Raw genomic sequence first — 9,717 nt, forward strand, 5'->3', positions numbered from 1 at the left:
AATTACTTTCAGGTTTTGATATATTGTACTAGAATATAATTAAGGAAAATTTTAAAATTTATTAACTCTATTTAAAAATTTAGTAATTTCTAACTTTGCTCCTAGTAAAAATATACATAATTTGATAATTTACTTTTTCTTATTAACATTAATAGGATTAAAAATAAAATAAATTTGTTTATCAACTAGATATGAACTATATACTATATTGATTTATAAAAATATTTTTTTATTGATGGGTGATGAGTATTGACTTGAATCGATTATGGTCATCCAATGAATTTATTCCTTTTTCTGAGAATTAATTAACTATATATGAAAGTTCATGCTGCTTTCAATTTCAAACCGCGAGCAACTTGGCGTTAAATTATTTGCACACCGAGCTTGACCCTTGACTTGCTTTTTCGGATTTTTTGAGAAGTATAAAAAATGAAGCGTGAGGATACCTTATGCTCAATACTCGCAATTTTGTTAAGTCCGAGCAATTTTGTTAAGTCCGATTTACTAACATGGGAGAACTTGCTTCCTTTGTTTTTGTTCTCTTACTTCATTGCTTCATGGCCTCCTTAGCTTGGAGTAGTGAGACAAATATCACCACCGACACATCAGCACTTCTTGCTTTTAAATCCATTATCACTTCAGATCCATATGATTTCTTAGCTAATTGGTCTGTCTCCTCTTCTCCATGCAATTGGGTTGGTGTCACTTGCAATACTCGCCATGGAAGGATTCATTCTTTAAATCTTGGAGATATGGGTCTTACAGGCATGATATCTCCAAAATTAGGAAATCTCTCATTCCTTGTTGAACTTAATCTTGGTGACAACAACTTTCATGGTGAAATGCCAAAAGAGTTAGTTCAATTGCGAAGATTGAAACAACTCAACCTGAGCTTTAATGAATTCCATGGAGAGGTTCCAGCATGGATAGGGGAGTTGTCAACACTACAACACTTGAGCCTTCGCAATAATAGTTTTAGTGGATTCATTCCAATGTCTATATTCAACTTGTCAAGGTTGGAGATCTTAAATTGGAATTTTAATTTAATTGAAGGCACCATTCCACCTGAGGTGGGAAGACTTGAGAACTTAGAGATTTTACGTCTTGCTGGTAACAAACTTTCAGGTATCATTTCCCAAACAATTTCCATCTCATTTTCACTTAAAATATTGAGTTTGTCTTACAACACTTTCTCAGGTATGCCTTTAATGATTTGTAAGATCTATATTTTTTGTGCTATACTAAACTATTTGGTTAGTATTACAATTCCTTATATTGAGTTTTAATTAATGGAGATTTGCATTTGAATTTAGATTTGGGCTATTCACTTGGATGCATAAAAATCAATGAATTTTAATTATAAGTCCTTTATAATTTAAAATTTTTTCTAAACCCCTACTTATTTGAAATTTCAGCCACTCCAACCCTCTTGTTCTTTTCATATTTCACTGTTAATGCTTTTGTCAATCTTACCTCTTCTCTAATCCCTTGTTCTTGTCTCTCATCAATTGAAAAATATAAGATTTTTGTTTTCATTCTTTCGTTTTCACTTTGAATCTCAATTCGCCTATCTTTTTTCCTTTAAAATTTTTTGCTTTATCCAAAACAAAATTTAAATATATGAATTTTAAATGTGAGATTTTAAGTTTAAAATTCAAATATGAAACTATAAATGCAAATGCCACAAGGAAAATGAAAGTTTTTTGTTTCCTTTTTAAGGAAACTTAATTATTTTTTAGATTAGTTATTCAATTTTCTCAATGATAGCTCTAGTGGATTTATTCCACCATCTATATCCAATCTATTCTATTGAGGTTAGCAATCTTGAATGGAAATTATAATTCACGTGAAGGGACCATTCCACTTGAGGTGGGAAGACTTAGAAGCTTGAAGGCCTTATATCTTGAAGGCAATAGACTTTCAGGAATCATTCCTCAAACAATTTTCAACTTATCTTCACTTGAATTGTTAAATTTGTCGAAGAATTATTTGTCAGGTATGTACAGTTTATGTATGTTTTTTTTCCTCTGGAAAAGTCTGTTGATGATATTTTACCCTAAGGATAGTGAAAGAATTTTCTTTTAACCTTTTGGCAGCTCATTTTTTTTCTTGGATAAATTTGGCAACTCATCAGCTTTTATTGTTTCTCAATAAATCAATATAACAATCTGGAATTGCTTCTTCTTTTTTTTTCTTAACTTTGTCTTCAGAACATTTTCCAACAGTTAGTTCAATCAGATTGGGAAGGGTCATTAATTGATCTTTGAAAGTGAATGTAATTCTTTTTTATCATTTAAAATTTTTCAACTGTTGTTTTTAAAAATGAGCAATATAAGTTTATCTCCAGCTCCTATCATGATCAACTCATGATGCGCATGCATGCGTGCTATAAAGTTTGATATGGACTCTTCTTTGTTTTTTTCTTTTTTCTTTTTTTCTTTTTGAAGGAGGCATTCCCAATGAAATTGGCAATCTTCCACAGCTACAAATGATATATCTTTCAAACAATCAGCTTTCTGGTTCCATACCATTCTCATTATTTAATAGTTCAATGCTTCAAGTCATTGAGCTTAATTATAATAATCTCTCTGGGAGTCTCCCAACAAAAATGTGTTTTGGGCTTCCGAAACTTGAAAAATTTCAGGTGTTTGCAAATGATTTATCCGGTGAAATACCTTCCGTTTGGCACCAATGCAAGGAATTGATAGATTTGTCATTATCAAATAATGGATTCAACAAAGGATATATACCAAATGATATTGGAAATTTGACCAACCTCCAATTCCTATATCTTGACAACAACAATTTGGAAGGTATGATTTTGTTTTTTTTTTTTTTGGCATATCCATCATATGTTAAGTGTTTATCTTTTGTGTGTGTGTGTGTGGTGTGTGTGTGTGTGTTTAGCATTAAAAATCATCAATAATGTCAAAGATTTGTAACTATAAATTAAATATGACGTTTTTGTTTACCTCAAAATTGTAAACAGGTGAAATTCCATCATCTCTCTTCAATATCCATTCTTTAAGAGAAGTAAGTTTATGGGGAAACAATTTAGCTGGTACTCTTCCAATATCAATTGCCAATTGGACGTTGCTGGAATACTTATATTTAAGTCATAATTCCTTCACAGGTGGGCTCAATATCTGTTCATCCATTAAATTTATGCTTTTACAAATTTCATTTCTTCTTTGCATGGTTGTTTGTGAATGAAAGAGCTTTTTTCATTTTGTCTACAAAAATTAACTCAAAATACTTTAATTCATTTAGTATAAATAGGAATTCTTGCACACCTGATATATACTCTCTCCTATCCTTGTTATAAGAGTACTACTGTGTTCTCAATTTTTTTATTTCTAAATGCTATTTGTGTATACAATATTTTTGCCTGACCTTGTACTTTTTACGTGTCTACAGCTTCAGGTTTGACTTTCAACATCATTTTTATCATGCCATATTAGATTTTTTGTATTAACAACGTTTTAGTCTTGTCTTTTTATGCCAAATAACGTAGCATATATAATAGGACTCTAGCTTTATGCATCATTAATTAACTTCCATAAATTGTGTATTTTTTATAGGTGAAATTCCAAAACTTCTATTTAACATGCCTTCTTTGACAATTGTTGACCTTTCCAAGAACAATTTATATGGTAATATGCCAGAAGAGATGTGCCGTCAATTCTCTTTTCTTAAAATCTTCTCAGTTGCTGAGAATCAATTAGAGGGAAAAATTCCAAAATCAATAAGTAATTGCACATCTTTAAAATGGTTTGAACTTTCCCACAATCATTTTCATGGTAATCTACCAGAAGAGATGTGCCAAAGACTCCCATTACTTGAAGCCATCCAGATCGTTGATAATAAATTAGAAGGAAGCATTCCAGAATCATTAAGTAACTGCACATCTTTAACAAGATTATTTTGGATGTCAACTCATTTACAGGTATGCCCTTTTACTCTTGGAATATATGTCAACTCATAATTTTATTCAAACATGAAAATGTGCAAATAAATAAAGTAAACTTCAAAATTTAACTTCAAATTCTTAATTATACCATGTAGTAATTTAATTATTACTACAGACAGGCCAGTTAATAAGAAACAAGTAATACTTAAAATTTAAGTATCATTTTTTTTTTTTATAAATAGACTAGGATGTAGCAGTATAACAATAAAATTTCAGACATAGATTACACCATATGTATTTGTCACTTTATTTATGATATGTTTGGATTAACGAGGATTTGGATTTGAACTAAATCTCTTTTTAAATATACAAAAATTTATAAAAATCTATTTCATATTATAATTCCTTTAATTTATAATTTCAAATTCCCTTTACACCTTAGTCATTTGAAATTTAAGCTACTTCAAACCTCTTATTATCTTCAAGTTTTTATTATTTACACCTCTATAACCCTCATATCTTTTCTCATTTTTCGTTATTGCCTCTCATCGATTGAAATAAATTTTCTATTTTCATTTCGAATCTCAATTCATTTATTTTTTTCATTTGAAATTTTTTTAGCTACCCAAGAAAATGATTTATTTAAATGTGAGTTTTGAAGTGTGAGATTTTAAATCTAAAATTTAAATCTAAATCCACCAATCCAAATGTTACCTTAATGTTTTTTGAAGGTCATATATGACTTTTTTTTCCTTTACTTTTTGCTAGTCCAGGCTCTTAAAGCAATTATCTCAACATTCTGTATTTCCAGGTTTTATACCCAAGGGCATAGGAAATCTTGCTAAACTTCAAGAGTTAGCTTTGGCAGATAATTATTTGCATGGGCCTATACCTTCCACCATATTCAACATCTCATCATTGATACATGTGTACCTTGGAACTAACTTCCTCTCTGGCCTTTTGCCATCATATCTAGGAAGTGGCCTTCCCAACCTAAACTTATTGAGTTTGGAGGGAAATGAACTTACTGGACAAATTCCCAACAGTATCTCAAATGCTTCTAAGCTCACTGAGTTAGTTTTAGCATCAAATAAATTTAGTGGAGCTATACCCAATTTACTTGGGAATTTAACCAATTTGATGACAATGGAATTTGGTTGGAATAACTTCAATGGGTTGATTCCTACTGCAATCAACAAACTACAAAGCCTTCAATATTTAAGTCTCTATTACAATAGAATGCAAGGGTCTATCATTGATGAAATTTGTCAACTCAAAAGTTTAAGTGAGTTGGATCTAGCTGGCAACATGTTTACAGGAATGATCCCCGCATGTCTTGGGAATCTATCTTTTTGAGAAAGTTGGATTTCAGCTCTAACAAATTGATTTCTCATATTCCCTCCTCATTTTGGAGTCTTGAAGATATCATGGAATTAGATTTGTCCTCCAATACATTGAGTGGAACAATTCCACTTGAGATTTCAAACATGAGGGCACTTACACTCTTGAATTTATCAAGAAATCAAATTTCAGGAAACATCCCTGAATCTATGGGTGGCTTGAAGACTTTGTTGAACCTATCTTTGGCTCACAACAAATTCCAGGGGCCTATTCCTAAATCACTTGGTGGCATGATAAGTATTGAGTTCTTGGATCTTTCTCAAAATTATTTGTCTGGTGTGATTCCAAAGTCCTTAGAGTCTCTTGTCTATATGAAGTACATTAACCTTTCCTACAATTTCTTATATGGAGAAATTCCAAATGGTGGGCCTTTCCAAAATTTTACAGCTGAATCTTTTATGATGAATGAAAATCTTTGTGGAAGGCCCCAACTTCATATCCAACCATGTAGAAAAGAAAACAAGCATAGGTCAAATAAAGTGATGCTTTTGATCATATGCTTGGTGCCTATAATAGTTTTCATTTTGGTTGTTTCATGCATAGTCTTTCTAAAGCATAAGAGAAAACATGCTAATGATTCAACCGATGCGGTTTTAATGAATTTGGAGATACCAATAAGAATATCCTATTATGAAATTCTACAAGGAACAAATAGGTTTGATGAAAGTAATCTACTTGGAAGGGGAAGTTTTGGATCAGTATACAAAGCAACATTGTCAAATGGAAAGACAGTTGCTATTAAAATATTTAACTTTGACTTGGAAGAGGCATGGAAGAGTTTTGATACAGAATGCACTGCCATATGCAATTTACGTCACCGCAATCTCATCAGCATCATAAGCAGCTGCTCTAATGATAATTTTAAATCATTAATCATGGAGTTTATGTCAAATGGAAGTCTTAATAAATGGTTGTACTCTCATAACTATTGCTTGGATATTTTTCAAAGATTGAATATAATGATTGATGTGGCTTCAGCACTAGAATATCTTCATAGTGGTTCCTCTACACCAGTGGTTCATTGTGATGTGAAGCCAAGCAATGTTTTATTGGATGAAAATATGGTGGCACATCTCAGTGATTTGGTATTGCCAAATTATTAGGTGACACAGAATCAGAAATTTACACCAAGACTTTGGCTACAATTGGCTATATGGCACCAGGTGATTATTTATCAATCATATTATAGCTTTTAAACTTATATTTTATTATGAAAATTATTCATAAAGCTTATATAGTATTTGTTTCTCTCTAGGCAGCTCTTCTCTTTTTTTAACATGAGTGACATTTTTTCCTTAACATTCAATTTGACATGTAGAGTATGGATCAAAAGGAGCTATTTCTAGTAAAGGAGATGTGTATAGTTATGGCATTTTGCTCATGGAAATGCTGACGAGGAAAAATCCAACAGATGACCTGTTTAATGAAAGTCTAAGTTTGAAGGATTGGGTTAGCAAATCAACTCCTCATTCAATAATCAACATTTTAGATGTCAATTTGCTGCAAGGAGACAATCAAAATATTGGCAAAATATTGTCACATGTGTCATCAATATTTGAGTTGGCCTTGAATTGTTGTGCTGATTTACCGGAGACACGAATTAATATGACAGATGTTGTAGTATTCTTGAAAAAATTAAGGTCTCATTTTTAAAAAATGTTAGAGCCGCCACTGGTTGAGTAATTGTGAGATCAAATTCCAGTTATTGTTTATTTACCCCTTTTAGTTCTTCTTGTTGGACATGTAGACTTGTAATTTAGAACGTGGATGTTTAGTATTATTTGAACCGACTTTGTTATGATTGAAACGTTTCGTGAATTTTTGTTCTCTGCTTTACCACTCTTAATTTTGTATCTAGTCTATCATCAATTTTTAATTATCGATGGAATTTTCTTCCTTTATCTTGTGAGAAACCTATTAAATAAATAATGATAAGTTCCGTAAAAATGAAATGAAAAACTAATTAAGAACACACATTGGAACTAGATCTGGAAATGCTAAACATAATTTCACTAATATATTTGATATATGATGTAGGTTGTTAATTTATATGGATTATCTTTTTCAAATTAATTGAATGTACATTGGTGTAAATTTTTTTCGGGAAAAAATAAATTAAGAAAGAAAGAAGTATATGTATACACCACAAAATTATGCTTACAGATTTCTCAAGAAACTACTCATCTGGTGCTGGAAGTTTCAATTTCGCTTAAGAGCAAATACAAACAATTAATATGGGTTCACTTGAATGAGATCAATGTGTTCTATTTGAAGTTTTTGACAAAGAAAAAAAAAAGTGATCCCATATGAACAAGTTTTTCTTAACCACTAGTTTATCTAAGTAAATCTTTAAATGTTGGTGTCACACTGTGTGAATACATATTATATCTTATGTTAATTGCAAAGAAACAATGACAATAGTGTTCTATATCTAAGTTGTATATGATGTGGTAGCAACAAGAAAATAAAGACAACAAAAAAGAAAGATGAGATGAGAAATTAAACTTGCGATTAATAATAAAAGAATCAATGGCCAAGAATGTGGTATAATGTAATACTTTTCATGTATGAAATTATCATTAAAGATATACCCATTCATTGATGAGGTAATAATTGTTATTAATGATTTATATTTTGAAACTTGCCCTATACTTGAATTATTATTTCTCTCTCTCTCACAACACACACACACATATTGAATATGCAATATTTCAAAAGTTTAGAATCATATTCTAAGCAAGAGATGAGATATATATGCAATATTTGGTCTAGTTTCTTCCTAGAATTAACAACTTTAGAGTAGATGTTTTCTAGATATTTGTATTGAAAATGTAGATTTTAGTTGATATATTTGTACCGGTCCCTGGAACTACTGTTTATATAGTTATACAAGTTTTGTAAGCAAGGGATGTGAAGCATACTTAAGTGGTTCTTTTGAAAAAAAAATAGGATTACAGCCACAATTTACCATAACTGTAGTTATAATGTTATTAGGACATTATATTTAGTTTAAGTTTTGATAATGACCAATATAAATTAGTTAACTATACTTATGTCTAATTATTTTTATACATATAATAGTTAGCTACAATCATAAAATAAGTTCTTTAAAATGAACTCTCACAACTATTGTTTAGATATATGCAAAGGTTGGATATTTATTGATGTGGCCGCTACATAGAATATCTTTATCATGGTTCTTCAACACTAGTTGTTCAGTGTGATGCTAAACGAAGCAATATTCTGTTGGATGAGGATATGGTAGTGCTCATCTTAGTGATTTTGTTATTACCAAGCTTTTTGGTCAAAGACAGTTGAAAATTTATATCAAAACTTTTGCTACAATCGGCTATATGGCTCCAGCTAATGATTTAATATTGATCTTGGTTATTTAATTTAATTTTGTTTGTTTCCTTGTAAACATTTATATGATTTGACTACTAACAATATCTGCCATTATCACATATGAAGAGTAATGATATAAAAGAAACATTTAGCAATATATATATATATATTTACATAATGTGCTACATACTAATAAACCATTCAACTTGACCTAGTAGAGTATGGATCAAGAGTAGTTTCCTGAAAGGGAGATGTTTATAGTTATGCTATTTGTTCATGGAAATGTTTACAAGGAAGAAGCCAACTGATGATAGTTTTCTCAAGCTCTAAGTTTGAAAGATTGGGTTAGCAACTCATCACCACATTCAATCACCAATATTCTAGATGCTAATTTGCTCCATGGGGACAATCAAAATATTGATAATATATTACCACATATATCATCAATTTTTGAGTTGTCCTTGAATTGTTGCAATGATTTACCTGTGGCACGTCTTAATATAGCAGATATAGTGGCCTCGTTGAAAAGAATAAAATAAAGGACAAAATTTCCACAAAACGTTAGTGGCACAAATAGTTGAACATAATGGCTGTTAAACCAACATTGTAGTTACTATTACTTCAACCTTTTGGGTTGTTTTATTTGTTAATCAACATGTAAAATCTTGTAAAAGAAATTATGATATATTTTCTGCATCAATATATGTAGTAGTTAAATTTGAGAAATTCAAATTTAACTACATGTATTTTGGATATCTTCCATAATGTACATATACCAAATGAGGATGAAATGTGATGAGTGGTAAAGTGAGGAGAAACATATTCATTTCCATGAATTTGTTTCAAAAGATTCTTTTTATTTTATTTAATCATTATTTTTTCCATAAAGAATATCTTATTAAGAAAATTTGGCAACAATTATATACCACTTCAGGAATGGAAGGAATGATCCTCCACTGCTACAAAGTGGAATGTCCTTACCAAAAGAATAACTTTAATTATACGCACGCACGCAAGCATATATCTAATATATATATGAACTTAATGCCAGATTATGAAAA

General features: G+C 30.5%; 1 pseudogene; it reads left to right on the forward strand.

The window, feature by feature from the left end:
• Positions 1-481: 481 nt before the first annotated feature.
• On the forward strand, positions 482-7,109 carry LOC129285567 (LRR receptor-like serine/threonine-protein kinase EFR; annotated as a pseudogene).
• Positions 7,110-9,717: the final 2,608 nt, after the last annotated feature.

This window comes from Prosopis cineraria, unplaced genomic scaffold (assembly GCF_029017545.1).
Source record: "Prosopis cineraria cultivar Desert tree isolate PC_DT_omini unplaced genomic scaffold, ASM2901754v1 PC11, whole genome shotgun sequence".
Lineage (NCBI taxonomy): Eukaryota > Viridiplantae > Streptophyta > Magnoliopsida > Fabales > Fabaceae > Prosopis > Prosopis cineraria.